Below are 15,737 nucleotides of genomic sequence, written 5' to 3'. Positions count from 1 at the left end.
AAGGATTCGCCTGATAAAGTATCAGTCAGAATAGATCTCACAGTCACTACAGATGTATTTGAGGAGAAGTACCTCATAAATAATGAACTTGTGCTGACTTTGTGAATGGTAATGAGGAGTTGGTCTAGATTATGTATCTTGAGAAATGGAAAGAAGCCTTATACTCAGGTGTCTCTTCTACAGCTCTGTGCAAATTGCACCGCACAGATTCCCATGCGTTTTGTGGTTTTGAATGATGAGATTGTCCTTTTGTTGTGCCTTTTGCAGAACTAATGGTTTGGATGTTAACGTGTGTCTAATATTTGCAGGAATATTGAGATTGTAAGTGCACAGAAGCATTTTCAGATTCTTAAAGAGAAAATATCCAATGGAAATGCTTAACACAACTTTCATACATGGAACTGTGGTGCACAACAGGTTTTCTTCGTGGTTTAATGGAGACTAATGACACACCTCTGTCTCTGCTATATTGTGTAATGACAGTAATTAGAAGAATAAACACAGCAGTACTGAGAACTGGGAATGGAAGTGAATGGTATGTGTGCATTATTCCCCATAACATGGCTCCTCATCATGGGATTCAAGAGGCTTTGTGGGGAAAGGGGGAAGAGATTTGGGATGACGGTCATGGACAGGTGGAGACATGCTGGAGGGAGTCAGGAAGAGGCTCTTTGGAGTTCAAAAGAAAAGTCAGCCAAAACACCTGGACAAGGAGCCAAAGAGTCCTGATATGAAAAAAGAGAAGATTTAAGTAGCAATTATGACTCTGCACGCTTTTCAGAAGTTGTTAGCAAAATCAAAGCACTAGTTAAGATTACAAGTGAATGGTTAAGCCAAGTCAAAACTGGGTATCCAGTTCGTCTTTTTCGATTTATTTGGTTTCTTTGTGAATTAGAAATATATATAAAGAGATTTAATTCTGTTGTACTTGTACAGCTTTCTTCATATAGCTAATTGTGTGTTTTCTTGTTAACTTTCGAACACTTTGTTTGATGATAGTGTAGGTACACTACCGTTCAAAAGTATGGGGTATGGAAGAAATACCTTTAAGCAGCAAGGTTTTTTTTAAATGTATCAAAGTTACTGTAAAGACATTTATAATGTTACAACACATTTCTGTTACACATCAGTGCTGTTCCTTTGAACTTTATATTCATCAAAGAATCCTGAAAAAAAGTTGCACGGTTTCCCCAAGATAAAAGTGTTAGTTCACCCCAAAATGAAAATTCTGTCATTAATTACTCACCCTCATATCGTTCCAAACCTGTGAGACCTTCTTTCATCGTTCACAAATTAAGATATTTTTGATGAAATCAGAGAGCTCTCTGACTCTCCCATAGACAGTAACCCAGCTGTAATGTTCCCAGGTCCAGAAACCTATAAGGACATCTGTGCCTCAACTGCAGTTTTGGCACAGATGCTTTTTGTGTGCGAAGAAAACAAAAATAACAATTTTTTCAACTAATTCTTCTCCCCCGAGTTACGTCTTCCTCCAGGTACTTTTGTAGAATACCCAAGAACGTAATCAATGTAATCAGCGTTGTTGAAGCGCACATGAACGTGATCAGCATAATCAGCGTTTTTACGCTTAGGGGAAAGTGTATGTATGCTAGGGATGTAACGGTTTGAAAATTTCTTATCACGATTATAGTGACCAAAATGGTCACGGTTATCAATACTATCACGGTATTGTTCAAATGTCCTGGAGATGTTCAAAAAGTAAAGTAAGTTTTATATTTAAGAATCAACAAACAACAAATAAACTGACTTTTTGTTTGCATAATCACTAAAACAATAAAATTGCCAATGATGTTCAGATTTTAAATGACAACTTGACTGACAACAGTTTAATAGCATGTTCAAATATCTAATGTAAATGTTGAAAAAAAAAAAGTTTCATAAAAGGTAAACCTCATATTTCAGCCTTTAAATAAAGTCAAAATGATAATTGATTAATAAATGATTATATGTTTTATACTGTTTTACTGATGCCCTTACTCCGTTTCTGGAAATGGGAACATTACAGTTTCGGTGCTGTTTATGGAAGGGTCAGAGAGCTCTCTGATTTCATCAAAAATATCTTAATTAGTGTTCTGAAGATGGTTTGGAACGACATGAGGGTGAGTAATTAATGACAGAATTTTCGTTTTGGGGTGAACTAACCCTTTAAGTATTATTCTTGAGAACCAGGTCAGTGTATTAGGATGATTTCTGGAGAATCATGTGACACTAAGCTCTGGAGTAATGACTAATGAAAATTCTGCTTTACCATCACATAAATTACATCTTAAAATAGTTATTTCATGTTGTAATAATGTTTCACAAAATGTTTGATCAAATAAATGCAGCCTTGATGAACATAAGATTTTTTTTTTTAAAATAACAAAACTTTACTGGACCCAAACTTATAGTCTTAATTTTTCTCATTTTAGTGCTAGCAGAAACTAACTATATATTGTTTTGTGTAACAGTGACATGAAGTTGAACATGCATATGTAATTATTGTTGTGTGACATTAGGTTGAACATGAATATGTAATTTGAAGAGCCTGTTGAGAGTTATTTGGCAGTTGGTCTGAAGTTTTTCTGTCATTATTTATGACTCTTATTTCAGCCGTCAGCGTTTTGAAAACAGTGTTAAATGCAACGGAACTAAAACAGTAGATGATATGACAGATGCGGGGACATCTCTGGAGGGTTAATTTCATCTTAGCGGGTGCTGGAAGAAAACTGCAGTTTTGTGCGTTTCTGTTGTGAAGTGTCCTTGCAATGAATACAGTATAAAGATTAATGAGACCCTGCGCAATAGCGCTCACCCTTTCCATTCTGCAGCACACTCTGAAATAAGGTACAACACCACATCTAAACATATCACTCATGCCATGGGGCACAAATTCCTTGCATTGCAAGTAGTCTGCCTCTAAGCAATCGAAATGTAGGGCAACTCAAGAATAGAACTGTCTAAACAGAGAAATGGAGCAGATTTTGCTTGTTTGATTGGCTTTAAAAGAAAATATTTAGCTAATTTCAATATATCTACAATTTATCTGGAGGGGAATTAGGAGTAAAAGCAATTTTGGTAATTGACTACTTACAGATTTTATACTTTTCGAAGTAACTAAGGATACATGATTCAAAAAGATTCAACATCTGTAGTTATATTGGTTTGGTATTTTATTTTGTAATTTTAACCTCCCAATAAATTCAGTCATGGAAGCCTATACAATGTTACTACAATTAAGATGTATTAGTAGTGTGACTGTCGCCAGTAATTGATGTTCATTCTGGTGCTTTCATGTCACCCATGATGTCTTTTAGGCATGATCTTCAGAGGATAAAGCCCAGGGCTTCATGCCCTCAAGACACATGGAGGTTCTCATCATTTTAAGCCTCATCACCGTGTTTTTCTAATGTTCACAGACCATCTTTACTTTTACATCTAGACTGGTCATTTATTACTTGGCCTGTTTTATAATTTCTCAATGCACCTGAATCTGAAGTTGAACCATAATCCTGCAGACTTTTACATGGAATAATGCATTAAAACTCTTCTTAGAACTGACATTCCCTGTTGCTAGTAATCGCAACCCTTTTTATTTACTGTTAGAATTTATTTGTACAGTTATCATTTGTGGTAAGCAGAGCCTGTTTGTTCATGCTCTGTTTAGGAATGAGGTTTTCTATATGCTTCCTAGTGTGGATTACCTCACGTGGCTTTAGTGGGTAATCCTGCAGTCCTTTAGCTACCAAACTGGCTTTGACCCCTTTTCTGGCCCCTTGAACACATACAATTTTGTCCCACTGATTGAGCTAAAAAGCAATATGGAAAACCAGTTGGGTAAGGATCATGCAGGGATGTTTAAAAAGTGGCTTAGCAGTCTTTAAATACTTGGATCTGGGATTTCGTGGATGCTCAAACAGAGCACAGATTTTGAATTGTTCTTCAAGCGTGCACATAGATGCTTGCTTAAAAGCAAACACCCTGTTTGACTAATAGACAAGCACTCCAAGCAGGCTGAACTGTCTAAAACCTTCTCAAACATCTAGTTCTGGCTTGAAGGTGCCATTTCTGAGTTGTTTGTCTGGAGGTTATCGCCTTTTGTTCCTCAGTTCATTCCAAGTGATTATCTTACAGCTCTTAGTCGAAGCGCATTTGCATCTCGTCTAATGTTGTGGACAGATTGCTAGTTTTAAATGGTTCATATTCTTAAGGTCTTTGCACACTGAGTCTGAAATTCTCGTCCAAAATTTTACGCACGTTAAAAAATAAATACGACCTCACGTTGTGTCAATCACGTTTAAATACTGCCTCCGAAACTTTCGTCCGTCATAAAAAAAAAAATCGGATCAGGTTCAATTTTCTGCATTTTCGCATCTGTAGCAAGCATTTTGATAGGAAAGGATGACGAATCCGGAAAAAAACCTAAAATTTCAGACTCAGTGTGCAATAACCTTAAACGTAACCTCACAGGAACAACTAACTTTTGTCTAATGTTTATGTTATTAATGTAGTGATGAACTGTTTCTCTGAGCAACTTTTTTCTCTCTCTGTCTACTAAAAGGTTAAAAAGTAGGCACATTTTGAGTCAAAGGGAAAGCTCATCCACTCTGTCTTTATTTACTCACCCTCATGCTGTTCAAAGCTGAACATAAAAAAATATATTTTTAAGATCGTTGAGAACCAAGCAGATTTGATGCTTGTTGACTTCCATTGTATGGACAAAACACTGAAAAATTCTTCAAGATATCTTTTTATGTTCCACAGAAGAAAGAAAGTAATACAAGTTTGGAATGACTTAAGGTTGAGCAAATTATGACAGGACGTCCAGTTTGGGTGAAGACTATTCGCCAGGTAGGACAGATGAAGGCTGAGTGCCATTCAGAATTGAACTGAGAATGCCTTGTCCTGAATTTAAATTGAATTTCAATTGAGGTAGCAAACAGGATACAATATTACAATTCCGATTTGGATGGAAACGAAAAGCATTGAAGTGAATTGTTGAATTGAAATTAATATAGCTAATTTTTCAGTAGAAAAGCAGAGTTTATTAAGACAAACTTTGAATGTTGGCTACACAGAGGCTTGGTTTAAAGTATTGAGCAAAAAAAACTGGTATGGATGTGTGTATAAATAGATGTTTTGCTGGGTCAAATAAGGAAATGTTTATGAGGCTTCCATTTGATTTGACTTTTAGTTTTCCTCAGATTAAAATTTTACTCTATCTGGGGGTTGAATGTTATATGAGATGTTGTGAGAAATGAACTCCAGAAGATAACACCTGAGTTCGGCTACCTGTCGCTCTGCCTTAAGTGCAGCTGCTGGCAGGAATAGAATCACTGACAGTAAGAATAATTCATGTTCAGACATGATTCATTCTGACATTTAGGATTCAACACTACAATTCCATCCCCTGCTGATCCACCACAAGCTGGAGCTTTTGGGAATGAGGACTACTGTTGTGCAGGATGAACTGACAGGCCTTGTTTCAAAGGTCAACCCAAAGCTGAATTGCTAGTAAAGTCTTTAATTTTAAGAGGGGAATCTTTGCGGAAAGTGTAACGTCAGAGAGTCAGCATCTCCTTGTGGTTATCTGCACATCTGTGACTTCGCCCCTGCTATTGTTTCCATTGTGTTTTTGAAGATGGTTCCCTCTGTGAATTCCATGGAGACAAGCGGAGGTGAAGCAACAGAGGTGCGGAAAGATGGTAGCCTGAGGAAAGACAGCCAGACGGGACCTGTCTCTGGCTCCAGCCTTCTCCCCCCTCAAGTGCCTAATTTTAGTTCTTGCTGATGTTCTCCTGTTCAGTGGCAAAACAAAGGCTTCACCGTGCGGCCTGCCGCACAAGACGACAGGACTGAGTTTGCACTTGTTTTGCTGGTAAAAAGAGATCTTCGCACACCAAATCTACAGGTCTTGGCGAAAGTCCCAACTGATAACAAGGGATCTCACGTCAAGCCTCAGCCAAGGAAACTGTCTTCCAATTCCACGTTGTTTAGCGGCGTTTGATAATGAACTTAACTAGAGGCAAGCCCCTGGCAGGTTCATGCAGCAAAATGAATAGCTTTTATAATCAGCATCAATTCAATCCAGGCTGGCATTTATGAGAGTAATTTAGGCGTGATTTGTGATAAAATTAAGGTGCGTGATCCTTATCTTGATTGTGTCTTGGAATTTTATACAAAGCTCCTTTTCAGAGTGTTGAATGGAAACTGCTGAGATGTTTTGCCAGTTTAAAAGGGAAACGCTGGTGTCTGTTGTGGAAATATGAATCCTACTCATGAATGGCCCCTTATCACCGGTGCCGTTTTAAATGGTGGGGAATTAAAAAGCAAACACGTGGCAGACTTTTGCAATGCTTTATAGTCAAACTTGAGCTCCTTTATTAGCAGGTCTGCTCTTTAAATTAAGGACATTCCAAATCACTGCTAACATATGCACTGCAATCAAAAGATAAAACATCTCAGAGCCAATCATTTATATAGTTTAGTGTCATTCAGATAGACTTTTTAGCGGGTTGTGGTAAAAACATTGAGCGGATGCATAATTGTGTATATTATGTGTTGTTTAAATACTGTGTAACAATGTATTTCTTTTCTAGTCTGATAAGGTTGTTTAGTAGCATTTAAGAAGTACAGCTGGTACTTGAAACTGAGAAATGTGTCAAATACTTCAGAGCTGTTGGATTGGTTGCACTAACCTGTGACGTTGTCTTGAGCATCTGACGCATTTTAAGAGGTTCGTTGTCAACGTTTATTTGTTTGTCTTTAAGCTGTTTGTGGGCTATATATATTTTGTAAGAAACTATTCATGATGCAAATTTCTGAAATTGGATGCAAGAAACTAAGTTTGTCTTGTGTTTCTCAATGAATAACGTGCACTGCTATTGAAAAGTTATGTTCACCCAGGCATTTATTTGAACAGCAATATAGTAAAACAGAAGTATTTTGAAATATTACAATTGAAATAAATATTTTCTTTGATAAATAGAATGTTCAAAAGAGCAGCATTTATTTAAAAATAGAAATCTTTTGTAAAATTGTTTTTTTTCTATTTTTATCAGTTTAATACATCTTTGTTGAATAAAAGGATAAAATCTTGGAACAGTAGACTATAGAATAAGTGTGTATCACACATTATTATTTTTTACATTTAAATTTTCCACATTTTATTTGCTACACCACTTCCCCCAACGAAAAGCCCCCCAGCATGTTTCTGTAAGAGTTGGATGAGAATTAAAAAGACGTGGGGGGTTCAGATCAACACAATGGAGTATGCGGGTTAAGTGAGGGCTCTAAAGGTTAGTGACCTTTCTGTAATGGACCACCTCGTAAGCAACTCTAGTGTGAGGGTCAAACTTTGACAGGAAGTGTGTAAAGGGTGTCTGTCTATGTACTGTAGCAGAAAACAGGTTTGAACTCATTAGTGAAGTAATCAGTCTCATCCTCTTTGTTGTAGTTTTGTAAACTGCCTTTGGCTCACTTACCAGTTAATTGAATGGAATGAAGATTCCTCCAGTTTACTTTTATCATTAAACTTTTCAAAGATTAGGAAATAATATGCTCAGCTACACAAGCTGTCTTTATAAAAATGAAAGGACATCAAAGCTTGTCCTCAGCTGAACTAGTTGTGCCTAGCTTGGGTTGAAGTTAGAGGGTCTTATTAGCAGCCAGCTGCCCGTAAGCCCTGAAGCCCCTGCTTCTAAGTGGCATCTAGATGCTACAAACAAACCTGTGGTTGTATTAATAGAATGCAATTACATCTGCTCGGGGTCGTGCTGCCCCATGCCTTCCTGCTGGACACGGCATTCTTTATCTTGTCTGCTGGAAATAGCAGGTGGCCTCTACCTTCTTTCTTATGCGGAACCGAGTCAGCAAACTAAGTGTGCTTACATTTGTGGCAGGCCTTCATGGTAAACAAGCCCCTCTGATTGTTCACCGCCCTCCACACACAGAGTTCCAGAGACGTCATTAATCTCATTAGTTCAAAGCTGCCATCACCCGCAAGCTCAGTTCAACAGCCAAACCCACTGGGGCTGTGTTCCCCCCCCACCCCTCAGGTGATCCGATCACAAGTGGCCAGCCAAGACGGATTGCTCTAATGCCTGGCATAAACTGGTCGTTAAATGTTAAATGAAAACAATGTTTTAATTGTCTGTTAAATATGGCAATATATCTATTTGTCCAAATTATTGTAAAACACTATTACAATTCTCTGTGTAAAACATGTAATCTGTGCCACAAGCATATATTTCTTTATTCTAATATTTGTTAGTAATATATTCCATTCAACTTGTTTTTTTTTTTGTTTTTTTTAAGTTTTAAGTTGGATGTTATTACTTTATTTAAAAAATGATTGTGGGATAGTAAAGAAAAACAACAACAATAGTTTTCTACTATACATTATGTTTAGTATGATTTGATGCATATAAAGATTTATATCTAATAAATTGCTTATTAAATATGAATAATTATTGGTTATGGTATTGGCCAAACGTTTCATTTCAGTGCATACCTACACTGTAAAAAATGTAACTTCAGTTTTGTCAGATTCTATTTTAAAAGTTTGACTGAACTATCAAATGTAGAAAATGTTAAGATTACATGAAAAAAATAATTTTAGACCATTTAGTATGAGCAATGTAAAATATTAAACAACATGAACTTACTGTCAAGTTTGCTTGTGAGGTTGCTTAATATTCTCCATTTCATTACTGTTGATGTACATCAAAAAGTGTGGATTTATGAAGACATGATAGATAGACATATTCATTGGGAATCAATAGATGTTTTAGTTCCATTTAGTGTTTTTGATTATATTTAAAAGGTGGTGTTCAGTATTAGAGTGATGAGCGATGAGAGTTTCAATGGTTTAATACAAATTAGCATTGGTGTGGAGAAGTCACCATATAGCCTTCAGTTTGCTTAAAAATGCAATACACATTTTAAACAAAGGCAATGTCTACACTAATCCTGATGCATTTAAAAAATGCATTTCCCCCCTCTGTGTTTTGGCCTTGTCCACACTGAGACAGTGTTTTTGTTCTACAAAAATTGAGCTTTTTGAAGATGTGAAGTGGATACATTTGAAAATGCTGTTTTTGCATTCTAATGTAGATTACGAAAATCAAGTCATTTTTAGTCATGTCACACATATTGTTCCATTTGAGATACCTCTTTGTACTGGTATTGTCTCGGTTATGTGCTATTCACTTTCACAGTTGTTAAAGATATGTTTCTTTGTCACTCTTCTTATCATAATCCTGCAAAAATACAAATGCTGTCCTGCGGCAAAACATGAGGGCATTTGCGTTTTAGAGCGAACATATTATGGTGATTGACCGCGACTTGGATGAGTCAGTGAATAGTGAGATATTTTGCTAAATAAATGATGCTGCCAGAAGAATAGCTTGAGAACTTTATGTTTGGTATCATCTCAGTGAGCTTTTATGTGGTTTTATGAATATAGAGTAGGGTGAATTTAGCATTTTCCAAAGTTTCAGGTTGGATGAGAAACTTTAAGAAAATGCTTGAAAGCACTAGTGTGGACAGAGAGCTTTTTGAAATGAAACGCCATTTTTAAATGTATCCAGATTCCAGATTAGTGTAGACACAGCCTAAGAAAGTTCTACATCACATAATAACACTGGGCTGAACTTAAACTGCAAGCTTATTGAACGTGGATCCACAAATAACAACATTATTAAGTTGATGCAACAGTTTTTTCCAAAAGTTGTGTACTCAAAAAAGTTCTCAAGCTGTTGCCTCAAGTTTTCTCAGCTGCTGACTTTTCTTTCTACAGTGTAGTAACATGTGTCTCAAACGTGTCTTCTTTGAGACAAATGTGTGACTTTTGTCACTGGTGCAATCATAATCATAAAAGATTTTAGGGCTGATGAGTTGTCTAGTAGTTCAGGCAACTGACTCAGTAGTCCTGCGAGAATCATTCTCTATCCTTTGATATTCTCTTTCTCGCTGGCGTTGTGCTCTTGATGTCTCTGTGTTGAAAGGAATGCTCTTGTTCATTGTGTCTTCTGTCTTTACTCTCCGGTCATGGATTGGCAAATGGCCAGTCTCTGTGCTACGGGATGATTTGCAGGTAGACAGCGCTGTGAGACTGCTAGTGCTCAATTTCTTCACCTTCCCTGTGGTTATCCCATGGCTGTCTTTGTCTCACCACCTGTCTTTTCCTCTTCTCCTCTCCTGTCATTCGTTTAAACATCAAACGACCTCTACACTTAGCCTCTCTCTGTTCAGGTGTCATGACAGCTATTGTTAGCGGTGCAAAACACCTGGATAGAGTCTGCTGTGCCCCTTAATGGGGTAAACTGTAATTTGCAGCGGAAAGATTATCAAAAAAGAGAGGTACGAAAGGGGAGGGCAATCCTTCAAGGTATTATCAGAGGCAAGTGCTGATCTGTCATTAGCTTCGACTGTTTTGCCATTTCACAGGCGTATGGGTGAAAATTGACCATTTGTGCGATCGCTTGCTTTAGGGCTTCAAATCGTATTTTAGGGGTTATAGATGGAGACCAAAGAATCAAGACCTTTCTAAACTCAGATTCTCACTTTGATATACTTGGTTTCTCTGTGCTGAAGAGGTGTTTGAAGTAAATGTTGCTGAAATGATCAATGCAGTGAAAGCATTCAAGCTTTCTCTCTCTGTAATGAGTGCTGAAGAACAAGGCTTCAGTGTGAGGGGCCTCTGACAGAGCTGTGAATAAATACTCTGTACTCTTTTCTCGGGGGGAAGAGTTTGACAACACACTTACTTTGATAAGCTGGATCCAGGTGTGATGCAGGTGTGTCATTCCTTTCAAATATTTTCATAGAGCAGCTCAGTGAGTCAAGTCATGCATATATATAAGTTATGTTATAAGTTATATATAATAAAAAATGATGATACATAAAATACCGTACAATGAAAACTTTTATAATTTTATAGAAGACTTCAATTTATAAATAAATGTTATTTTGAACTGTCGATTCATCAGGGAACCCTAAAAAATATTACAGTCAAAAGTATCACAATTTTCTACAAAAATATTTTATGCAACTGTTTGGTAACATAGATGATAATAAGAAATGTATCTTGAGCACCAGATCGGCATATTAGAATGATTTCTGAAGGATCATGTGACACTAAAGTCTGGAGTAATGGCTTCAGCTTTGCCTTTATTATAAATTATAAAATGAAATTTAAAATATATTTATTCAAATTATATTTATAAAAATATTAAAATAGAAAAGGATTTGTAGAAATAATAATAATAATAATAATAGCAATAGATCATAGTCAATTAGTCATAATAAAAAAAATTTTATTCATTCTTCACAATTGCTGTTTTTTTTGTTTTTTTTACTGTATTTATGAACAAATGAATGCAGGGTGAGCAAATAAGACTTCTTTCAAAAACATTTACTTTTTAATGATATAAACTTGCTTGCTTTTGCGATAAAAGTTTTGATGCCATTCATTCACAACTTTTAGATTTAGCAACTATGGGGCAGGAAACACTGATACGCTTCATTTCAGTTTGAGTTTGTTAACTTTGAACTCAAAATGCCTTTTTTAGGGTCCCTTTTTTGGTGCCTATATAAGAAATACTCATCCTTCATGGTCAAGCAGTAGTTCAGAACCTAAATTGGGTTTAAGAACCTGACAGACGTTCCACTCCCTGCCCTCGAGTCATACCATAACAAAGCTAAATTAATGAGCACCGGAGACACTCAAGATAAGCCACCTCTTTCTGTTCCCCCAGAGGTAAGATTTAACTTTTGGTTCCCAGTGTTTCTTTACTGTTCCATGGAAAGGGAGTGATAATTAGTGAGCAGAGTTTTCATCCACCATTTGTGTGTGAGGATTACAGAGGCCCTGTTTATATCTAGTATTAAGATGTGGTTTTGTTGATCCGATGACACGTGGACAATGCTAAATACAGGTTTGGCGCTTGTTCACTTTTGACCACTTCCTGAGGTAGATTGCTTTTGTAATGTACACATTCATGTGGTCCAATGCATACAAACAGCCACTAAAGACTACCTCCTCTTCTTAAATATTGCTGGAAACGTTGCTGCTAGCCAGGCAGGGTTTAAACTTTCTAAACCATCTAAAATCGTAAGTTTGGTTTGGTTACCCATAGACCCTCCCCTCAAAGAAATCTAGAAAGTGGTTGGAAGTAGACAAAAGAGATGATTATTCAATGAAATATGAATAATGAGACAGATCTGTTATGAAGAAAGACACTGCTTTTAAGGTACAACTTTGCTTTACGTTAAGAGCTTGCACAGAGAATAGAAGACTGACCTTTGAGAGGGAAGTGTTGATGTTGTTCCACACAGTTAGGATTGGGTCAGGTCGAGGAACCAGGTAAACAGTTGAGGGGCACCTTTTATTGAAACAGACTCCCTCTGGAATATGTGTTTTACTGCATTGACTGGCTCTTATTTAGAGAGAGAGTAATACTTTAACAGACAGATATCATATCCACTGCACTGCTAAATATGTATGACTCAACCTAAATTCACTGAGAGGAAAGAGTGCGTACTGCAAGTACTGCCTAATACTGAATCATGCAGCTTTCACTTGCTTTATGAGTTGATGTAATTTGACATGATTCTAGTGATTTAGATTGATAAATTATAGAATCCTGTAGTCACACTGAAAAGTAGTCCTGTACACTAATTAACTAGTACAGTGGTTATTCTAGGGTAACTTAAATCATCTCCTAACATCACTTTTCTGTCTTTTAACAATGCATAGGGTGTTCCAGAAAGACTGACACTGGAAAAAGCTTACTTTAATCGTCTACAAAGACAACTTAGAAAGTTTGCGCATTCTGTACATTGATATTTCCAGAGATATTGTATATTGTATCTGTTTTTATGTGTTATTTATTTTTGAATAACCATTTTGACATCAGAAATAGGTCACGGTCAATCAGTGGCTTCAAGGTTTAACAATCAGACAGGCGTTCCACTCCCTGCCCTCGAGTAATGCCATGACAAAGCCATATTAATCAGCACCAGAGGCATTCAAGCTAAGCCATATACAAAAGCCTCCTCTTTTTGATGAAAGAAAGACAAGACTTAATGCTTTGTAACCAGTGTTGTTTTCCAACTGAACAATGGGGAAGGTAGACGCATCAGAACTTCCACCATCTCTCTACTTCAGCCTGTGTGATTATGTACAAGGATCACTGAAAAACACCTGCTGAGTGTCCCTGGTGGAGAAAGTATAAAGTGTAACATCACTATCTATTACTTTACCATTCCTTTCTTTTTGTTGAGATGTTTTGTGATGAACATTGGATGGCACTTTAGATGTGTGCAATACAAGACTGTTGCCTCCAGGCAGAGGAGGTAAAAGAGGTTCTAAGACCGAAATACAACCATTTCTTTTAACATCTTTTTGCTTTTTTGGGGGTCATGCCCAGGTCAGCACATTGTTTTGTACCAGTTTTGTTATTCTGATGAGGTGCGTTGTAACTTGAACAAGCTCTTCACTGAAAATTTATATTGTTTGCCTAAAAAAGTAAAAATGTGAACTCCCACATAGATCAGAGAGCAAAACAGTGAATCACAGCATGAAAAAAATGCAAATATCCAGTTCTATCCCATATAGCTAGCCTATATGTACATGAATGTAATTGTTTTATTCACTTTTATTCTGTGTGTATGTATTTTAGTGTGTATGTATATAGATGTAGTATGATACTCAATAACTGTATGTGAAAACAATTAAATAATAAAATACAAATATCAATTAGATTTACATTATATTAAAAATGTACTCATATATTTGTTAATTACATTTAGATTCATGTAGATTCATTATTTTTACCTATTAGAATCACAATAAAATTTTGTTAAAATAGACACCTGTCAAAGTTCATGTTCATTCTGTTAAAATGTTCATTTTAAATGGCCAGAACTGTAACCTTGTGATTTGCATTGCCTTTTTAAAAAAGAGCCTGCAGTGTTTACGAGCCTGCTGGCATGGCATATCCAATACCATTACTGCTACAAGTGCCATGTTCTTATCTTTTTAAAGAGCCTCAACAACAAGAGCGCATCCTCCAAATTAACCAAATTTGGTGGACCAGGGGACTTTTTGTTGCTTGAATTTAAATTATTTAAATAGAGAAGTGGGTGCCAGAAATGAGGGGTCCCAGGGGGCAGAAAGGGGGAAGGCTTTTGTCACTGTAAATTTACTATGCACCCCACAAAGGGATGGCAAGGCTGAGTTATGTGCGAAATCCCGCTACTGTGAGTCGACTGGTCACTGTGAATGTGTCCTTTGTTAGAAACCCCTCACTGTGTTCTAAAGGAACTGACCTTGTTCCAAAACCTGCGCCTCCATCCTCATGATCCACTCCGCTTGTCTTCCAAGTATTTGTGCTTTCTTCCCTTTTGCCAAGGTTCAAAGAGTTAGGGCATTCTCAGATGTGTTAGCAAGGCATGTATGCCAGAGAGCCATTAATTGTGTCCTCAAAGTCTGCCTATAAAACCCAAGTCAACATCTTGATCTCCAGGACTTACTGTGAGGAAAAACTTAAAGGTTTTGGTCTATCATCAGCTCTGTCCCTATTTTTGACTTGGCTGTGATTTAATTTGTTGCACTGGGAAGGCGCCATGCGTTCTCTGAATGGCTCCCTGATGAATAGTGTTTCCAAACGCTATTTCATTCAATTGCATGATGCTTGTCCTATATAGAGTCAAGCAGTTTTTCTTTCTATGAAGATTGATTTTGAGCAATTACACATACTGCTTCTGCTCATTCTTTACACCAGTATACATAAATACTGTTAGTTTTCATGCAAAGGAGATGGATATTCACCATCAAGAGCTTTGTTTTCAGTTCTGCTTTCTTCCTGTTGTGTCACAGAAGACACATTTCCTTCCTTCAGTGTGACACCAGATTTTATACATTTTATACACCCGTATACAGAGTTTTTTAAAGTTGTTTTTAAAATCTACATTGCTCAAGGGTTTTTTTGGCCCATTCCATTTCTCAAGTAGGATGCAGTTATAGTCCACTGTATTTAGTCACAATCCTAAAACTCCCCAAATCATATACAGAACACTAGCAGGGTGTTTTCTAACTACAGTGCTGTGCTTTGATGTGTTGCCAGTGGATTGCTGTGCTCTTTTGTGTGCCTGGGCTGGGTAAGATGCCTGGACTTCTCTGGAGGGCAGCCACTTATCCTGCTATGTGTGTCCAGGGACTTGCCCCACGTGCGACACATGCTAGGTAGCAGCAGTGCTAGTGCTGACACTTGGCGCCCCGCTTCACTGCCTTTCTCTGGTATTTTTTCACTTGAACTCAACAAAAAGGTCACAAGATGTCTCTGGAAAAAAACAATAAGAGAGCAACTTGAGATTGTCTCAACAGGGCGCCTTCAAAGTGTGGGAAATTGTAATTTCCATCCTCATATTTTGATTTAAATTTGGAATATTGTGAAATGCTGGATGGAAACACCAAGATATAAATTACATTTTAAAAATGCACATAAAAAAACATTCCCTGCTTGCTTGAGGTGGATAATTTTTTTATTTGTTAAGAAAACACTTGAAAAAAGAGACACAGTTGCTTCCCCAATGGTTAAATCTCTGTTTACCTTTCTGTTTTGGGCCAGTTTTTCTGGAAATGGTGATGAAAACAGTTTTATTTGCAAATTGTTTGTTGATTTTGTGATTTTTGCAACCTATTCTCATTATACAAACTTGCCTGTGGCAAC

General features: G+C 37.0%; 1 protein-coding gene across 1 annotated transcript in view; it reads left to right on the top strand.

Moving 5' to 3' along the window:
* The window catches only part of LOC306870323 (extracellular matrix organizing protein FRAS1-like), a 129,078-nt gene that overhangs the window by 1,470 nt on the left and 111,871 nt on the right, over positions 1 to 15,737 (top strand). The gene's annotated exons all lie outside the window — the stretch shown is intronic.

This window comes from Barbus barbus (assembly GCF_936440315.1).
Source record: "Barbus barbus genome assembly, chromosome: 5".
Taxonomy (NCBI): Eukaryota; Metazoa; Chordata; class Actinopteri; order Cypriniformes; family Cyprinidae; genus Barbus; species Barbus barbus.
The sequence above is the reverse complement of the archived record's forward strand: the minus strand, read 5'-3'. Positions and strand labels throughout refer to the sequence as shown.